Here is a 19,722-nt window from a genome sequence, read left to right as displayed (position 1 = left end):
AAACAAAAAACACAACTTTGTATTTACATAGCGCTTAAAAAAAAACCCGACGAGGCGCTGATGTTTGCCTTGCATGAGGACTCTGGAACAGTTCTGCAGCAACAAAACGGTCGTGAGCGGTAGGCGACAGACTTAGACTAGAAGGAGCCTGCTGCTGACCTCATGTGTCCACCAGAGCAGCAGGGGGGGGGGGGGGAGGCCACTACATTCCTCCCCCCGGAGTGGAAGCCTGGGAGTCGACGCCTGCGCGGCATTTCCACCGCCCGGCCAGAGATGCCGAGAGACAGCAGGTACTGACTGAACACGTCTCTGCTGGGCTGGGAGGGGCGGCTGGAAGGCTGTCAGGTAACTGCCTGATTCTGGCCTGGGGAAGGTTTTAGAAAAGGGTTGATCTGGAGGAGACGCCCCCACACTTGAAGGCCGCAGTGTTTCTGTAAGACTCCCTGAGCTCTCGAGACTGCATCTGGGGAACGGGAGTTCTTGTCGTTTGGAAGGCATTGTTGGCCGAGCCTCTGCGCCTAAATTCCTGCAGAGAGTAAACACACAGAAGGCGAGCAATGTTCAGCGGGAAACGTACAAAGGCGCCCTTGAAAGCAAGGAAACTCGTTGCCTCCATGTAACAACGGATGGGTGCTTGTTATCAACTGCAACAGCTCAGGTGAAGCCCGGACTCCATATCCCAGAATGCATTAGGTTCGGGAGTGGATTACCAGGCCTGTGGGACGTCTGGTAACCCTGAGACTGGTACTGTGGAGAGAGTACCGTTGTCTCCTGCCTGCGTAGAGCGCTAGTCTGTGGGCGGTGCCTTCCGCCGTGCCTTGTTATTGTATTGGCGCATTTATACAGTGCTTCTTGCTGTGGGAGGCGCTGAGGTGTTTACCCACATGGAGAGCACGCTGCACTGTGCAGGGAGTGGTTTTGATTTCAGCCTGGGTGGGCCTTGCTTCCATGCCATCCTACATGATGCCCGCCGAGGTGCAGGTATCGTTTCATGGGCTGCAGCTGCTGGCGGTGTGATGGGTCAGGGGATGGGAAAGCTAGAAGTACCAATTATACTTGTAATAAGGACTACAACTTACAGGTTGTTGTAATGCTGTAATGTAGCTTGCATCAGAAGCCTGGAGTTTCGGCATTGTGATGCAAACAGGTTTTTTCTTGTTACTTGGCCCTATGCCTGTTCTCTCATGAGGTTCCACAGGTGAGGACTATAACGGTGTGACCACAGGTGGCGGGTATAAGGGCGTGAGGGGCATTACCATACCATACCAATATTACTTTATTTTGGTATTTCACCATCAAAGAACAGCCACAAAGATATACAAGCAGATAAAACTTTAAGAGGAATAAAAACAATTCATCAAAGGGGCATTACCACCTGGGGTGCTGAGATAACCAGATGTGTCTAGGGCTGTTGTAATACACATCTGGAACCATACAACTTGCATGCTATCATGTGGCTGGGTCTAAACTGGAATGGCATGGTGAGCAGAAAAACGATAGATTTAGGCCCAGATCTATGTACTGGGGTGAATGTATGACATTGTTCTGCATTCTGTCCATCAATTGTTCTTTTTGCATTACTACACAGGCAGTTCATAACTCCAGACTAGCTATAGGGCGGTCAGATGCCCTCTGAAAGTTCACCCAAAAGAAGTGTAATCATTGGCAACATTCTCCAGGCACAGCCGGTGGCGAATCAGTAAAAGGATGCCAACATGGCAAAAATGGGAATTTGGCGACATGACTTGAAATCAATCACCCTTTTTAGGTCTCGCCGGACCCAGCGCATGCGCTGGTCTAGCGAGACTTATTGACAGGGCTCCAAAAAGTGCTACCAGGCCAGCCTAGAGCTACAGTGCATTTGCGCGGGCGCGCGCGCTTTACCACGATTACTTTCACTTTCGCGGCCGCACGGCCGCTTGGCATAGCCAATAGGTCTCGCTTTTGGGACCTTATAAGTATTTAGTTATGCAACTGTTGCATGGCTAAACACTTATAAGGTCCCAAAGGCGAGAACTATTGGCTATGCCAATGCTTGTTTCATTTTGTTTTAATAAAGGCAAAAATAAGGCCTGCTGCTGAACGAGTACATGTATCCGCCCCACGAACGAGCAAAGGCAGATAAATCCAGGCTAGCAACCGGAGCAGAAATGACACAACCCTTACAAGGCCCAGGTTCCATCTACTCTTGCTAGGCCAAAGAAAGCCAACACTTTGAAGAGAGGTTCACCCACCAAGCACATTTCAAGCCCCACAGGCTCCCAGAGGCAAGCTAGCCCTAGTCGGTTGCTGCTCAGACTCTGGCCAAACTGGCCTCCTGCACATGCGAAGGGGCGAGATGAAGTGCTTGGTTGGTGGCTGCCTTGACAGAGCAAAAGAAAACTGGCCTGCCTCGTGTAGCTCTTCTGCCCTTACCCCTCCATGCAAGCCCAAAACTCTTCTTAAATCCCAGAGACCCTTGCGCTTTCTAGTTTACATAAGGGGGCATCCTCACTACCATCTAGAATTTCCTCCAGGCAACTTCTGCTTTCATTATTGGAAGTGAGTGGCATTTGAGGATGAGAAAGAAAGAGACAGTGTAGTGAAAGGAGGCCTATCCTGCTTCTATTGTTTGGGCTAGGACAGTTCCACGTGCATGTGTGGTCTCTAGGGCTTGGGTAACCTAACGGGGGTCTTTTTGACCCTTCCGGAGGGCTGAGTGAAAGTAGTGGTGCATTCCCCCTTTGGCAGTGTTGCGTTCCAGGGCCAGCAGTGCCTTCCATTCCCCAAGCTCACCCGACTCATCAGCTCCTTCCAAGCCATGCTCGATCCCCCCCCCTCCTCTCCCCCCTCCCCCAAGAACATAGCAACAGAGGGCAGAGTGGGCTCGCAAGACCACTGGGAGACGTCATCAGCAGAGGAATTATGATGTGGAGGCATTAGATGGAAGAGGCAACCTGGCCCAGGTTTCGCTACTAGCGCATAAAAGTGAACGAAATGATGCCCCATACACCACCCAAGATGAGAGGAAAAAGGCAAGTAGGGAACTGGAATCCACAGAGCACCATGATGTTCACCTTGGAGGGGGGGTGGCAGCCGTGCCAAGGAAAAGTGTGCAAATCTCCCAACAGACAATATTGGCAGGCTACTTTCAAGTGGGCCAGTTTAAGGGACCTTAGAAAGTGGGTCCATTTGGCACAGAGAAGGAAGACCCACCAACCCAGTGGCAGTTTTGAATGAATTTTCAATACTCTGTAAAGAAAGATGAGGATTCTCGCTTGACTACTGATAAATAATAAGACTCGTGGCATTAGAACCCCAGTCGTAGACAGCCTGAGCGGGGTGGCCTTTCAACAAGTAGGTTTTAGGCTTCTAAATGAAAGAACCTGCTGGAAAAAAACAAAGGGGTCAAACCACCCACCCCAAAAACATCGCCCCAAGGCGCACCCAGGTCCCGTAACCCACTGCTTGCCAACTCGGCGATGCAGCGAGTGCAAGGTAAATAGTTTTATTTATGTATTTACTTACTTTACTCCTGGCCGTCGTATGTCCGACACCTTTCCCTCCCCCGCCCACCACCCCGCAGCACTCCCACGGCGAGCCGCCACTGCTAAACAGTATTGCATCCACCACTGAGTGGAGTGTATGACTGAATGTGTTAATGAAACTGCAGCCATTAAACATTAACCACAGTTTAGAATAAATTATTGGCTGTTGAATTGGAATTTAGAGTCCCAGCGGACTGAGTGAAGGGGTTAGCCTCCACAGCTTGAGGGACCCATCCCTTGGGTCAATAAGTGTTGCTCAAATATGAATTTAGCTTGAAAAAACAAAGACAAGAGGCATTTGGCCAAACAGGGGCAGTTGGTTTAATTAAACACTGCGGCCAGGAGTCCAGCATTCAGAAACAGGTCTGAGGACTGACTCAAAGCTCAATCGATGTGAGCGTCTTTATATACATTTCTTGACGCATCATGAAACAATTTATAGATCCCGTTCTGTGAGAGGAATGTATGCCTAGTCATGGAGCCATAAATTACTCCCACCCGATGACGAATGCAGTTGGGTCTCGACCTTGCGTGGACACAGTGAGGGTCAGTGGGTAACGTGTCCAGATGTCCAGAATGGGGAGCCGTGATTGCTGTGTTCTGATTGGCTGAGTGTTCCTAACATCATGTGCCATCTAACTTTATGGTGTTTTGGGAATGCGCGCCCCTCCAGCCATGTGTGTTTATTGGGACCAGTCTCCCCAGACCATTGTGATGTCACTGCCTATCTGTGGGACTGATCTGGGTTTTTCCTGTTCGCAAGTTTGTCCTGCTGGTTATGTGCCACCCCACCTGTGATCTGTCCGTCAGTTGCCTCCGGCATAGAATGCAGTGCCCGCCGTCTGACCACGTATTTCTGACTCGGAGTTGATGAAGAGGTCATATTGAGAGATTTCAAAAACAGTGATTCGATAAATTTAGTCTAACAGTAGACGTTTGTCAGCTCATTCAACAATGCTAAGCATTCTGGTACATGAGTCTATACTTCCCAAGGAGAACGGGAACTACGCAAGGCAACGCACTAGTCAGCCTTGGGCTTTTCTATTATTATTTCATTACCTGGCGAGACAGTCAAAGACTAGAAAGCACCAAGTATTCATATGAAAACCCTGTGCTGCAAACTTGGCCTCTGGCCAATATGCTGCAAGGTAGCAAGTCTGCTCAGGAGGAACAGTATGGCATGCTCCTTAGAACAATCATCTGCAGTCCTACTGTCAGGATATCATTGCATGTTTCCTTTCCCCTTGTCCTGTACCTTTTCAGGTCTGACTGCTGGGTGGGCTAATTCATCTGCTGCAGGGAACTGTGTTTGATTTCAAGGTCAGAGATTGAGATCCCAGCATGCCCACTCAGCCTTTAATTCTCCTGAGGTTGATAAAATGAGAACCGCTGAGTTGGAGAACACATAGTTGGATTAGATTAAAGATCTGTTACTAGCTACAGGATTGTGTGCACTTTACAAATATCAATGAATGCAGTTCTTGCAAACATGAAACTGTCACCCATAAGAGCATCCTAGCGCCAGACATACGTGGTATCTTATGTTATGCATGACACCTTCACCTAAACACTAGTGGAAAGAGATGTGGCCTACTGGTTAGAGTTACTGTACTTGGAACCTGGGGACCCAAGCAGGAATCCCAGCTCAGCTCGAGGTTCACAATTGTTTCTTTCTGGGAAAATCTCTTTCTCTTCCTTTGCCTAAAGAAAGTAATGTATGCCATATATTTCAATACTACCCACTTGATCTACACAATCTAAGATTGTCTCCCAACCCCATTCATCCTCCCCAATGGAATACACAGCTCTTCATGGCTTCCTGGCGAGGTTCCCGCTGTATAAATACCAATACATACAAACATAGCACTTGTAGCCAGCAGCACTTTGAACTCTGGAACTTGCATCTTCAATGTTTGCATTTTATGAAGAGCTTCGAATGCAGAGTTCTACGACCTAAACTTGCACAAATAGCGCCGGAATGTGTCCTTGTGTGTGTGGTGAATACATATCAGATTTATTCAATCATAGTCTTTTCTGAACACCCCATAAAACAGTAGTGGCCTCTAAGTATTGTGTGTTACATACGCCCCCAACATAAGTGCTTACAGTGGAGCGCTTCTTCTGTGCTCATTGATTAATCAGCGTTGAACCTACTTGTGGTGTTCACCATTATACTTTATTGCTTTGTTGTAGTCGCCCAGTCGTAAAATAAATTTGAGCCGGTGCTTGCAAGCAGGGGCCTATGGGAACTCATTTTTGGGGGACTGGAGCTTATTTTCAGCTGCAGACCCTAGACCAAAAAAAGGAGACAGGGCGGGGGAGAGGAGATGCAGAAGAAGGAACAGAAACCTGTGACAAATCAAGAAAGCAGAGATGAAAACTAACCTCCAAGAGTGAGATAATGGAACAGGAAGTGTGTGGCAGTCGATGAAAGAGGCACAAGGTGGAATCAAAACTAGACAGCCTTGGAATTTGGCAACCCCAACCTCTGACTGCACAGGCAGCAGTCTTTTGAGGAAATCATTGAGCCCATCAGGTTTTTTTATACAAATTAAGCACTGCAAGTTGCCCTTTATAGGTTTCCCCTTCAAAGCGCTTGCGCTGTGCTTCTGAAATCTTTTGTTTTTAATATAAAACTTAAAAGGGGTTTACATTCCCCCCCTTGCTTACATTGCTTTTCATTGGTTCCTGTGCCTGCCACTTACATTTCTTCTGTTTCTATTGGCTGTAGCACACTGTTTACAGTTGTTCCTCCTGTGCTGGTGCCGAAATACAACTTCCATCTGCTTCTCCGGAACTTTAAAAAAAAGGTTTTTACCTGCACAGCGCTTGCACTGTGCTTGCTCAACTGGCTTTAACCTGTGATAACCCACAATAAAACCTCACACTTTACTCGTGGCTACCCCTGGGCCAGCATTGCGTGGTTCCCTCGTAACCGAGCTTCTTGGCTTAAATGTTGTGGGGTTGAGGGCAGATTACAGGGTCAGTGACATTGGATATGGTGCCGCCTGCTCTCCTTGGAGGAGAGTGCAACAAGTCCCTGGGCGGGGGACGGCCGTGATTGGCACTGCCCACCCACCAGCCTCCGACTGGCGTTTTCCGTCAGCAGGTTTGTGTGTCTTTGGGTTGGGAGTGTGAGGCATGCTTGAAGGGGGTGGCACTGTTTACGTGCACCGTATGACAGACTTCCAGTGTGTGGTGGGTGTAAGCGGCACCCCTGGCACCACTCCTCTATGCAAAGGAGACGCCGTGCTCCTAGCAGCAGGTTATTTACTTCTCCCAGCTCAGCGAGCACTGCAAGGCTCGCATTCTGTGCCAGCGGCTGCAGCTCCACGCCAGCAGCACTTTCAAACACGCTGGCCATGCCACGCACTCAAACGTAATCATTTTCAGGACACAGTGGCCATATCCCTGAGTCCTGTAATGGCTGCCACCACATATTGTCCATGTTGTTTCCAGTTAATCAAGATTGATCAAAGAATTAACAAATTGGCTAATCGGAGCATATCTGGACACCAGCATACTAGATATCACCAACTTTTTCTGGTTATTATCCCTTTATGCCCATTCCATGCACTTATTTAAATGCTAATTTCTTGAAAACTACTGAATGGATGTAAACCAAATAACAAGAAGCCTGCTTTCCGAGTAAGGTTCTAGCTTTCTGCCAAACTTAGTGTAATTCCGGTCAGCGGGATCAGAGAGCAAACTTTCCCATAAGAATCAACATGGGAAATCAATGTTTAGAACCCCTCCACCCCCTCATTTGACAGGCCGGTGCGAAACTTTCCACGAGGAAGCCAAAGTGGGTAAACCTGTGTTTTTAAAAGGTTTCATACAGATTCGTCAAACAGCGCCCAAGTTACTATAAAAACCAAGAAATATTTTTCTATCAAAAGGCTGACCTTGTTACTACTTGCTTAGGGAGGTGTGAGGGGGGTCGAGTTGGGAAGAAAGGGAAAGAGAGAAAGAATACACACACACACACATACATTGTTTTGTTTATATTTTATTTTATCTCCTGAACTGCATCAGAAAGGAAAAGGCACTCACTCAGGGTTGTTGCAAAGTGCATATTCATCAAGTCACGCAGCTGGGACCCCAGTTTTAAGGCAGTGGAGGTGATAGATTAAAAATAAAATATTTGAGGAGGGCTGTCCTAGTCTGTTGCTGGGCATCCCTCTCCCCCCCGCCCCCCAACTGCCCCTCTCCCCAGTGCATGTAGGCAGCCCGCTGAGACAATGAAAAATCTATATCTGTGTGTGTGTGTGTGTGCGCATGTGTATATAGAGAAACACATACACAAGTAACCTGCAGGGCACAGGTATAGAGCCAGGTAAGACTGACTCAGCCTTTCATCATACATAGGTTTGTAGAATGAGAAATATGTGTCAATATTAGTTATATATATATATAAATGTTTAATATGATGCTTCACGTATCAGGATGGCATGACTAGTACTCCATCACTATAAGTACTCCCGTAATGGACCAATCAGCAATAGAACACTCTGCTGCCAGCTCAGGTGTTGGTATGCCCTATTTGAAGTAAATAACACCACCTAGGCGTGGGGAAGGTGGCAAGTCCTTTTGTTGTTATTTTCCCTCACACACCCTAGTGGTGTCATGCTTCATCATTGGGACACCCCGGCGCCTAAAGGTCAGGGTGGGCTCGACCAACATCTCAGGGAGCACTTGATGAGATGATTTTTGGCCAGGGGGTATAAAGATTAAAAATCGGCGTCAAACCCCAGTTTCCCTTTATTCTTGGGTTTGGCACTGATGTTAAAATATAAAGAAAAGGGTTGCTAGGGATATTATGGTCCTAGGACCCTATTGCAGAGTGTTCTATTGCTGATTGGTCCATTACGGGAGTACTTATAGTGATCGAGTGTTTATCCACGGGAGGGTGTACTCCCTCATAGAGTTCCTCTCGGCCCCCTAACCTAACTAGGGATCCGTCCTAATATAAATTTGTGTATTGTGGCATGACTAGTAGTCATTCATGGTTGGAGCCTGTGGGAATCGGCCACTTTCTGCATAGCTGGAACACAGTCTCCTGGAATAACGAGATAATCCCCTCTCACAATAACCTCGCTGGATGTGATGTCCAGGAATGTGGCTAACAGCCCCTCCCTCACTTCAACGCTGCACATGGGTGAAGCCTGTGAAAGACTGTAGAAAAAATGGAGGGTTCAAACTATACCCAAGCTTGGCCTAGACTTCTAGTGATGAACCATTACATGGATTTAACAAAACCAAGTACCCTGCATGTGCTTCTCAACTACCTGAGCTAAAGAATTCACTGAGGAAGAAACGGAGCAGCATGCTTGGGGAGGCCTGGCTCAGGCGTGACTTGGCTAAAAATAGGTGGCCTTTCCAGCTGTGCTTCTGTTTATTTTGGGTCAGGAACTGCTCGAGAGAGATGGGTGTGAGTGGAGGGAGAGCTCTCCTGTACAACGGAATTCAATGTGTTCCTCTGGGATATGATATCACTTTATGAAAGCAATGTACTATTTATGGGCGATTTGTGATACTGGCGAAAACATGATTTTAAAAACACACAGCCTTCTGAATCCAGAATAAAGAACATATCTTTCCAGGATTATCCATTTTGGTGACTGATTTATGTGAATAAAAATCGAAATATTTACAAAATGATTCAAAAAAACTTCCAAACTATGCTTCAAATCCTGTGTCCAGCATGAAAAACTAAAAGGCCTTCGAAAGATTCTTACAAACTGTAAAAACATTAGAAACTGAAAAAATTCTTATTTAAGGCAAAAATAAAAAAAATACATTAGTTCAGCTCCCTATCTTGGCATATGCCGATGATGCCGTACTCCTGTCTAGAACTGGGGTGGGGCTCCAGCGGTTGATAACAGCATATGCGGCTATTATGAGCTCGCTGGACCTAAGGGTCAACGAATCAAAGACATACATTTTAATTGCAGGGGCAGGAAAAAAAGATAAAGTACCGCAGTTTCATATGGACTCTAGGAAAATTGAAGTGGTTAATACCTTTTCCTATTTAGGAATCCTTTTCGATAAGAATCAGTCTTAGACACAGCAGGTGGAAGGCTGAGCATCGATGATGAATAGGAGCTTAGTGGCTCTAAAAACATTTACTAGGCGGCTGGGTGCCAGACCCCTGGGCACCTTAAAAAAGATCTATCAGGCCAAAACAGTGTCGGCTGCGACATACGGGGCAGGTGTATGGGGCATGGCTCCGTCTGAATTGTTACAGTTAACCAAAAATACATTCTTGAAATCTTTGATCTCCCTCCCAACGTGCCCTTGCAACCCACACAGAATGATTTGCACTTGTTATTCTTCTGTAGTTTGTATGCCCAAGAAAGAAAGTATTTTATTGTACCAATTTTAAAGAGTCTTAATTTTAGCCAATCCCGAGTTGCACTGTATTTTTTCAAATCGCTTCCGAATATATTTATCTGTTTTACAGTAGCATCTTTCCTTTGGGCATGTATGAGGAAATGGAAATATGCGCATTAATATCAGGAGAATATGTTTATTGTTTGTTTATTAACTTTATGGAATTTACTTGCAATCCTGATTAAGGGGGGATTGCTCATATGGAAGAATTGTGATTGGCCATATTTTAATTGTCTTATAGCTGATTTTATGTACTTTTATGATCTGTACACAAGAGATCGAATAAAGTAAAAATAAATTAAAAAAACATTAGTTAGTCTTGTGTATCTATTAAAACGAGTCCAAAAAAGAAAAAAAGAAAAAACGAGCCTGGACCAGAGAGAGGGAAAATAGTGAAATGTTTAACAGACTGGAGGGGACAGGAAAAGAAACAGAAGGAGAAAGGAGATAAATTGGATGTCAGTAGGAAGTGAAGTGGGATAACTTTGAAAAATGCAAGGAAAGGAGCAGGGGGGAGAAGAAACTGGAGAAATGGGCAGGGAGTTAGCAGGTGTTCAGAGTGGATGAATCAATAGACAATAGAGAGTGATTGAGGAACGTTTTCAGCATGGAAAGAGGAAAAACTTGAAAAAAGCCCAAATTCAAACAAGCATAGGCAAAGCCAATAGGTCTGGCATTAGCTGCAAGTCTTTCAGTTTCACACGAGGTTTACATGTAGGTTTGAACTGGGAAAGTAAAAGTTGTTGTCTGAGTTACTTTTAACATAATATACCTAAATAATGGTGACAGCAGGCAAAAACACATACTTTGATTATTAGCAAGTATAAATGCTAAGAATTAGAAAGTGGTGTGAGGGGATGAGGAAGAAACAAAGTCAAGAGGATAACTGAGGACCAATGGTTTAATCAGAAGAGGTGAGGTTGGATGTGTTCAAAGGGTTGGGAGGAGGAAAGGGGTGTCGGAGGGAGAGGAGGCAGGTAGGCGCAACTATTTCATGAGTGGGTGGGTTTCAGATGGTTTTTAGGGAAGAAGATGTGACCGTTCCTACGATTTACTTAAGTTGCTCTAGAATCATTGCAACATGGCCTCAGAAGAATTTTTTACACTGACTTTTTAGTTTAAAATATTATTTACAAAATTTGAAGCTACTTTTTGATAGCAATGCACAGCCACCAATCCTGATGAATGAAAAAAGGCATTGCTATCATAAGCACATCAAGGCGGTTACTTCTGTAACTATGCGCTACAAACTTCCACACGTTCAGAACAATATTCATTGGGTCGGCCATGAATGGATGAAAGGTTGTTTGGCGATGTAATTTCACCACAATCCTAAGGGCTGTGGCGGTAACATCGTCTACCACACCCACTTGACCAATGATGACATCTCAGAACCTTTGACCCCACCCCAATGATGGGTCACTGTATGTTAGCTTGTTTTAAACAATCTTTACTGAAAATTAACAGTGAAGCATATCTATTAAACAGTTTTAAATTATAATAGCCAGTTACTAAAACTAACTTTAAAAAACATAGTTTTCCCTGTTTCATCAATATTTAATTAAAACGGGGACTTGTCTGGCAAAGGATTTCCAAATGGCTTTATCCTAAAGCCTTCTTGCAAAAAACAGAAGATACAACAAACTGTAAACACAATTTAGAAACATTCTATCACAGAAATGGGCAAGGAAAACAATCAAACCGAAAGAGGTACCAGCTGTGCTTACCACAATTAAAATAAATTACAAAGTGCAGCATTTATATTGGGCAAATCCAGGGGCCTGGAAACATTGCCTTTATCCCTCAAGCAGGCGAGGCCTCTTCCCTGACCTTGGTGACACCTTTAATGCCCCAGTGGCCTCTGGCCACACTGTGAGATTCCGCCCCCAGATGCAGTCCTCACAACATGGAGAACCCCCCTGTGCTCCTTGCACATGCAGCACCGCCCCAGAGTCGGCTGCTGGTCGTGCAGCGGCTGCTGAGACTGCCAGGAGAACCAGTGCACTAACCCATCCCCCCAAGACACCCTGAGCCAGGTGGGACAGCGATCTTACCTCTGCCTACACGGGCACAGAGCAACAACGACGAACCATCCAACACACGTTCCCCCCCCCCCAACCCCCCGAGTTTGGCTTTAGGGATATACATATATATATTTATATTTTTGTTAGGTCGACCCTGGTCAGCGCATGCGCTGCTCTACGAAGCATGCTGTATTCAAGTATGGACTTGAAACTCCGCCCACTCTCTGCCCATATTTTTCATTGGCTTGTGTCGTTGTCCTTTGTGAATGCTGGCTTATGATTCATTAGTAGGCTTGTTAGTCCCTCCTTAGTACCACCTTGTCTTCATTTGTAACCTCCCATAAGGACTGGCCCTTGTACTTCGGTTGATACAGGGTATGTCTTATTTATTCTGTAAGCACTATTTTCTTTAATGAGTTTCTCCTACTGCAAGCATGACATGCTTTCCTGCAACATTCAGCGCTCCATGCTCGCTTTCACTTTCCAATGGACAATGGTGGCCGCTTCTTTTAAAATGAAATAGGTCTCGCATTTACAAGAGTTCGAGCTATTGGCATTGTGAATGACAATGCCTTTTATATATTTGTTAATTATCAAAACAGATAAATAAAAGGCCTTTTGTCATTTACAATGCCAATAGCTTAAACTCTCGCAAATGCGAGACCTGTTGCATTGTAAATGCTTGTTTAAGAAATGGGGCCAAATAGTACCTTTTATAACACGATAGTCCTAAGAAATTGGCGAAAAACCTATAGATTTGCAGACTTTACAAATACATGCATGGCATTTGACGTGGCCCATCATTTTTCTGAATGTACAAAGCATCTCTCTATCACCTTTACCTGACTTTCCCTCCCACCCTTCCCAGTCTTACAGCTGAAAATGTCCTTGCGAGATACATCGCAGCCAAAACCTGGAATGAGCTCCCAGTCAACATTAGCCGCGCCCCTACTCTGTATATCTTCAGGAAGAGCCTCAAGACCTGACTCTTCAGCTGACCAGAGCTGCACCCCAACCCCCCCCAGCATCACGGGTGAGTAGCACATTTTAAACCCCCTGATTGATTGATTGATTGATTGATTGATTGAGATACAGCATGTAAAAATAAAAAGTCACACGGATCTCACAATCTGCGCCTTTAACCTGTAAAGCTTTCTCAAAGGTTACATAGACTTTACAGCCCTAAACAGAGCAATATCTCTGTTGCCCACAGGTATTCCAGGCTCAGACTGCAGGCACATGACGGGTTCGGACAGCAGGTAGAGGTTGCATTGATCTTACAGTGTCAGGCGTGCATAGATAATCATTTAATAAACATATATCATTATAGACCATGAAAGGCCTCCAGAAGAGTAATGAAGAAATCACCAAGACAGCAAGTGCGTGCCCCCTGACACAGCGACACAAAGGAAATTAAACCATAACTTTAAAAAAGGAAATTATACCGTAACAAGCACTTTTCCTTCTACTCTCAGAATATATTATTACTCACATATCAGCTCTGAATATCCTTAAATAAATTCACTTTTTTGTCGATAAACATAAACTGCCCATTTTCTGGAAAAAAACACTTATTTTGGCTGTAAATACAACTTGGCCCAATAAACACATTTTTCACCAAATAAAGCATGTAATTCTCTGAAAATGCAATATTGCCCCGCCCGCTTAACACTTTTATTTTGACTAAGACCATTGCCAATTCTCCTAAACACTGAATCGTTGTTTTCTGAAAATAAAATCATTTGTCCCTCAAATAGAAACTTTTGTATATGAATTTTCTCCACATCATATGCCAGGGACGGGTTCTGTCATCAATGACGGCACCATCATATGTTATCTATGTGTGCCAGGAATGGCCACCAGATACCAGGGGTGACTACTCCTACCGAATCACTGCCAGAGATGCCTTTTCTTTCCCCATGGAGGCACATCAGATGAAAGAGATGGCCACCAGATCAACATTTTATGCCAACGGTGGCCAGCCAATGGCAGTGATGGCCCTCAGAACTCAGTGAGACCTCTCACGTGCAAGGAGGGTCTGAGGGCAACTGCATGCAAGGTGTAGATATGCCAGAAATGCCCATCAGATGCCAGGGATGGTCTTCTTTATGCCAGGGATGGCACAGTAAACAAAAGAGCAGCACCGCGTGGAAGTGACTGCTACTACATGTCAGCGATGGCCATCATCTCCATAGCAATGGCATTTTTTCAGGAATTAGAATAAAAGAAAGCCCTGGGGGGGGTGAATGCTTTAGAAATATAAGTATCCTTCTCGCACACGCCGAGGCGTACGCACACACACGCATTGTGGCACAGACTCTCTAAACCCGCACGTTGTTGCCCCTTAGGGCAGTGCTGCTTTTTGGGCAAAGTGCCTTGGCACACACTATCTCGATGGAAATCACTTGCCTTGAATATATAGGGATAAAGGGGGAGGGGCAAGGTGGAGGGAATGAAAGCAGCTGTGTGGATGGAGTGATCTCCCAAAAATTGCTGGTGCCAGAGGCTACTTTTGTACAGTACGGCCCTAGTAGCTAAGCGCATGAGAGAAAATATTCCCACTATGTGACAAGCCTCAGATAGGAGGGTGGCCAGAGAGCATCATGGGTGTGGGGTCCAGCAGAGAACGGATCGCATGCACTAGGACGTGCTGGAAACATGGGGTTCTGAGTGTATCATTCTAACATTACACATATTTACAATATCGGGCAGAGCGGAGTGTAGTGGTAGTGATGTGCCCAGGTTCACAGGGTGCATTTGGTCAAGGGCCAAAGCCAGGATTCGAAACTATGTCTTCACCTTCCAAGGTTAGCATTTACCCACTACGCCACATCTCCTCTACAATATTTCTGTCTTCTCCAGCAAAATAAGTACATTAAACAGTAAAATGTTCCTTGCCAATCCATTCTGCTTTGTGTCTAGGGAAACACTTGTGAAATGTCGGCAGTTACAGCAATGGGCAGCGCGACAGTGAGTTTGTCATTCCTTCCCCTTCAGAGTTTGGTTCACTTCCAAAGTTTTGTTTTTGATCACTGTGGACAAGTAGCTCTAAGGAATTATCGCATTTATGTTCATATTAAGAGACAAAATCTAAATGACATGTCGGAATTTGATCTATAGTAGTAAAAAATGTACTGTATCAGTTGAGAGAAAAAAAAAACACATGCAATATACGTCATGTATAACCCATGGAGCTACAGGGGGTCTACAACATATCATTAGATCGCCTGTTTGTAAACATGCAAGCTGAAGATGAAAATAACAGCAAAGCATCCCAGACTCCTATCCTTAGAGATTGCTCCAGTGAGCCGGGTATTATCAACACCTATTAATCAGGTGCCTGGAAAATATCCAGTTTTCAGCCTGTTTGTGCTTTATAACCAATGGTCGCGCAGATACCACCGCAGTCAGTTGTGTTTCTAATACAGACACTGAATTATTGTTCACTGCATGGCAGCCCATTGTGAAATCACCAAATGCAGTCATTCCAGCAGGAGAGGCTGCACAATCAAGGAAATATTCCAAAACTAAATATCTGCAGGTGGAAGCCATCTTCCTAAAAACTTTAGATCTGCTGAAGCATACCTCTCCAATTCTACCTTGAGATATTTCCTACTGCCTTCTTCGCGCAGCGCCTGGAAGCTGCACCTTATAACAATTGCCCAAGTTATTCACTAAATTGCTCGCTTTCTATGGAAAATATGTAGGATTTCAGTTTGGAAAATCATGTAGCAGTTACTGCACTGTGTGGGTATTAGCCAATCAGTTGCGAAAAAACATAGAATGTATTGCAGTTCCTACAGAACCATCACAGTCCAACAAGTTGCACGGTTCTGTTGGCAGAGAAGGGAAGTATTTGGGACTCAAAGTATCGCCCGTGTCCACATGTGTGATCCGTGAAACTGTACAGAAAATCTGTATCTTAACATATTCTGTCCAGTACAATTATCCCACAGAAACCCGAGAGCTTGGGGAAGAGAACTAGCGTAACAGATAGAAGAAAAGTGGTTTCTAAGCACAAAGAAGACTTTTACTGACAATATTCTTTTATTAGGCCACGCCATAGTTTTGTTAGCTAGCTTTCAAGACCATATATGTCCCTTGTTGAGACAGTTCCATGGGTGACAACTCAACATTAGAATTTCTGGAGTTCCCAGGGACATTTTAAAAAGGGCAGTGCAAATTGGAAATTTGCTCATAGCCCCAAGGTAGGACTTTTTGCACCCTCACTAGAAAAATGCCACTGCATTCCGATTGATTGCTTAAGAAGAATTCCTCTGTCTTTCTTTGCACTCGCCACCGGATTCCAGCCTCCTCCTTCCAGCCCCCTGGGCTATGAAAATAGAGACGGCGAGAGAAGTGCGCACACTCAAAAAGTAAACAGCCTTTTGTGCTTTTACGCAATTTGATCTGTGCTCTGAGGCCGCGCGGTTGCACACCCGCGCGCACAGTAGCCTTCCTGGCTCTCACTTCCGGATTCTGAGTGTGTGCCCTCCAGGGCTGCATGCGCCAGGAAGCCCCCACAGCAAGGCTGCCCAGGTGTTGCCAACCTGCCAATGCGAAGGGCCCCGATGCCCAGACTCCTGTCCCAGCTGCATGCCTCTTCCAGCAGCATGTCCCTGGTTGAGAAATGACTGCCCGGCCCCCGCTGCGGGGCGCGTGAGACACACCCACATCTCCCTGCAGCTTGGACTTCTCAAATGTTGACAATTAATCTGCGAGTTTGTCCAGGGGTCAAGTGGTGTTCTGTGCTTACAGTAACACGACCAACGTTCACAAACAGCAACAAATAAACACATCAGTTTAAAAGAAGGGGAGCACGCACGTACCTGGAAAAGGGGTGCTCGCCCTGCCCCCGCCCGGTGCGCTCCGTGCCCCTTCCTTCCACTCGCTCCCTCTCTCTCTCCCTTGGTATGTGCAATGCTGGCAGGTGAAGAAACTGCACACTGCCGCCTCTCCCGCCTCCTCCCACTGAGGAGGCGAAGGGGAGGGCTGTCCGTTGTTTTAACCCCACCCTTCGGCGTGCACCGCACACTTCCTCAAAATGCTGCCTTTTCTGAACACTCACACTTACCACAGGCGGTGAGGTAGAGAGGCAGCAGCGGCGAAGGCTCAGGCGCACAAGCTCGCACAGGAAGCCGTGCCCGCTGCCTCCGGGGCACAAATAAAGCCGAGAACTAGAGCGGCAGCATGCGCGCGAGCCGTTACCAGCCCCTGGCCGTGCCCCTTCTGGTCACAGGTTGCACCTCAGTGTGCACTGGCGCCGACCGCCGGGAGTACAGGTACTGTGGGTGCGCAGCGCGTGCAGTGCCCCGGCTGACGCACGCAGCGCGCGCAGTGATGGTTTATAAACATCCAGTGCGCCCACATGCCTGCATCCACTTTCGTTTATTTTCTCTTGTAAGGACAGGGCGCGGTTGCCAGCCTGCTATGGTGAAATATTATCGACATTAATAAAAAAAAATTACCTAAGGAACCGCCTGCTAGTCCTTTGGTTTCGTCATAGGCTTCTTGAGCTCTAATCCCGGGTTTTCCACCTGATGTACTGTTTGATCCTTGACTAATGCCATTATTTGAGAGAGTGTTTTTTTATGTACTCGTGTAGGTTGCATAAGCGGTTGTGTTATGTGAAGAGCAATAACAAGCTACCCCCATATAGAAAGGTAAGCAGACCGCTGAAGCATTATATGAGATTATTTATGCAGGGTGCGGTGATGCCTATGCCCCCTACCTAAAGTGGATGCGCTCAACAAAGGCCTGCAACCCCCCTGGTGCGGAAGCTGCAATCACTTCCTACGTGCCCTTTGCACAATCACTGCTGCTGGCCCTGAGTATACCAGGTTCCTCCCCCTTCCAGGAAAGGACGGGGAAAGGTGGAGAACTGCAGCCACACCCTTCCATAGGTAACCCACGGTGTGCTCACACAACAAGTTATACAGTGCATACAGTTCCTCTGGTTGTAACCCTCCCAAATGGGTCTACCTGGAAGACTACTTCCTAGACAAGGCCTCGGTGCCTGGACTTCAGTGGATGACACCTGGGGTCAGGGAGAACAGGATGGCAAACTGTCCCAACACCTGGCGACAGTCACGCTGCTGCTCTGGGGTCAGGGTAGGGGAGAGGTTCACACCTTCCACTGACCCATCAAGCTCCTTGGTAGATAGGAGATCCGGGAGAGGCTCACTCCGCCTCCACCCCATCATCTATTGCCAAGACCTCTCAAAGTGAGGTTTGAGGCGGTTCACATGTAGGACCCTCAAAGGGTTCCTGGGGGTCTGCAAGTTCACCAGGCAGGTGGCATCTCTCCTGTGCTCTACAACTTCAAAAGGCCCATTCCACTTGTCCTGAAGAGTACACAACTCTACTGGGGCCACGACCCACACTTTCTGGCCAGGTTGAAACTCTACCACGGTGGTGTTCTGGTCATACAGGCATTTCATCTCTTCATGGCTGTCTTCTAGGTTCGCCTGAGCGAGTCTCCTGGAGCTTGAGTGAGCCTCCTGGAGCAGTCTGGTTTCTAAAGGCCAGCATGTAGGTAAATACATCCTGTGGAGTATTCCTGGGAGCTGTCTCCCAGCCTTCTTTCACCAGACTGAGGGTGCCCATCCAGTAACTCAAAGGGACTGAATCCTAATGAATTCTGCGTTATCCCCCTGTAAGCAAAGAGAAGGCATGGTAAGAGGACTTCTTGCATACTCCTCATGGGTTCAATCAGACCCTTGATCATACCCTTCAGGGTTTGTTTGAATCCTTCTACCAAACTGTTACATTGGGGGTGGTATGGCGTGGTGAACCAGTAGGATACAGCACACACCTCCCATAGGGATGGTAAATACTTGGATATGAAATTGTCACCCCGGTCTGATACCACCTCTCTGGGGAACAGCACAAGGGAAAAGATCCCCATTAACACCAGACCCACCACGGGTGCGGTCGTTGTCCTGAGAGGGATAGCCTCTGGGTACTGGGTGTCATGGTCCACCAAGACCAGGATGTACCTGTTACGCATGGATGTCTTGGAGCCCAGAGGCCCCACAATGTCCATCCCCACCCGCTCAAAAGGGATGCCTATAACGGGAAAAGGTTGGAGAGGAGCCTTACACTTCCCCCCCACTCTCATTGATACAGCGGAGCACCAACAACAGATACTCTAATACCATATACTCACCTGGGCCCATCAAAACATACACAATACCTGGTAAACTGATGGAGTCAAAAGTTTTATATATTGATTAATTCCTCAAGATTAGTTGTTCATCCTAACTAACCTTTCATTGATCAATAAGTTCTTTCCATTTGGTCGATGGACCAAATTAGTTGGAACTAGTTGATGGTGAAGATGCACATAACCTTAATTTTTCTTATGATTTTTATATGCAAAATAAGCACAGACACAGGAAGTTTTTAAAACTTCATCTACATTTTAAATGAGTGAAATATCTCAAATGCACTCTACTGGCACCATCAATCATAGGAAGGAAGATTAAATTAATCAAACACACTCATAGATTCAATGCAATGGCTTTTGCTCAGAAAGGAGAATATAAAGAGAGAAGTACATCAGAAAATATTCAAATTGAATTATTACCAAAGATGGTGTGAAGACCAACTTCCTGGCCAAAGAGCTGGTAAGGGTCCCCTGTGACAGGACACACGACAAAGGCTTCAGGACAGGATAGTGGATCTCTTTAGAACCGACTGACTCGTCGCACCCCTCTTTGACACACTCTTCCTCCTCGAGATTCTTCCGCGATCTTCTTATCTAATCAATTGCTTAA

General features: G+C 46.2%; 1 protein-coding gene across 5 annotated transcripts in view; it reads right to left on the bottom strand.

Moving 5' to 3' along the window:
* The window catches only part of PTK2B (protein tyrosine kinase 2 beta), a 509,984-nt gene extending 492,717 nt beyond the window's left edge, over positions 1 to 17,267 (bottom strand). For 4 of the 5 annotated variants that reach the window (XM_085613101.1, XM_085613104.1, XM_085613105.1 and 1 more), the window contains exon 1: positions 16,774 to 16,903. The gene's annotated coding sequence lies outside the window, so the exon portion shown is untranslated. Of the gene's footprint in view, positions 1 to 16,773; positions 16,904 to 17,018 lie in introns of those variants that run through there. The other variant, XM_085613103.1, reaches the window with a different exon arrangement.
* Between the last annotated feature and the right edge of the window lie 2,455 nt (positions 17,268 to 19,722).

This window comes from Triturus cristatus, chromosome 6 (genome assembly GCF_964204655.1).
Source record: "Triturus cristatus chromosome 6, aTriCri1.1, whole genome shotgun sequence".
In the NCBI taxonomy this organism is placed as follows: Eukaryota; Metazoa; Chordata; class Amphibia; order Caudata; family Salamandridae; genus Triturus; species Triturus cristatus.
Note: the sequence above shows the minus strand (reverse complement) of the source record. Positions and strands in the feature narration are given on the sequence as shown.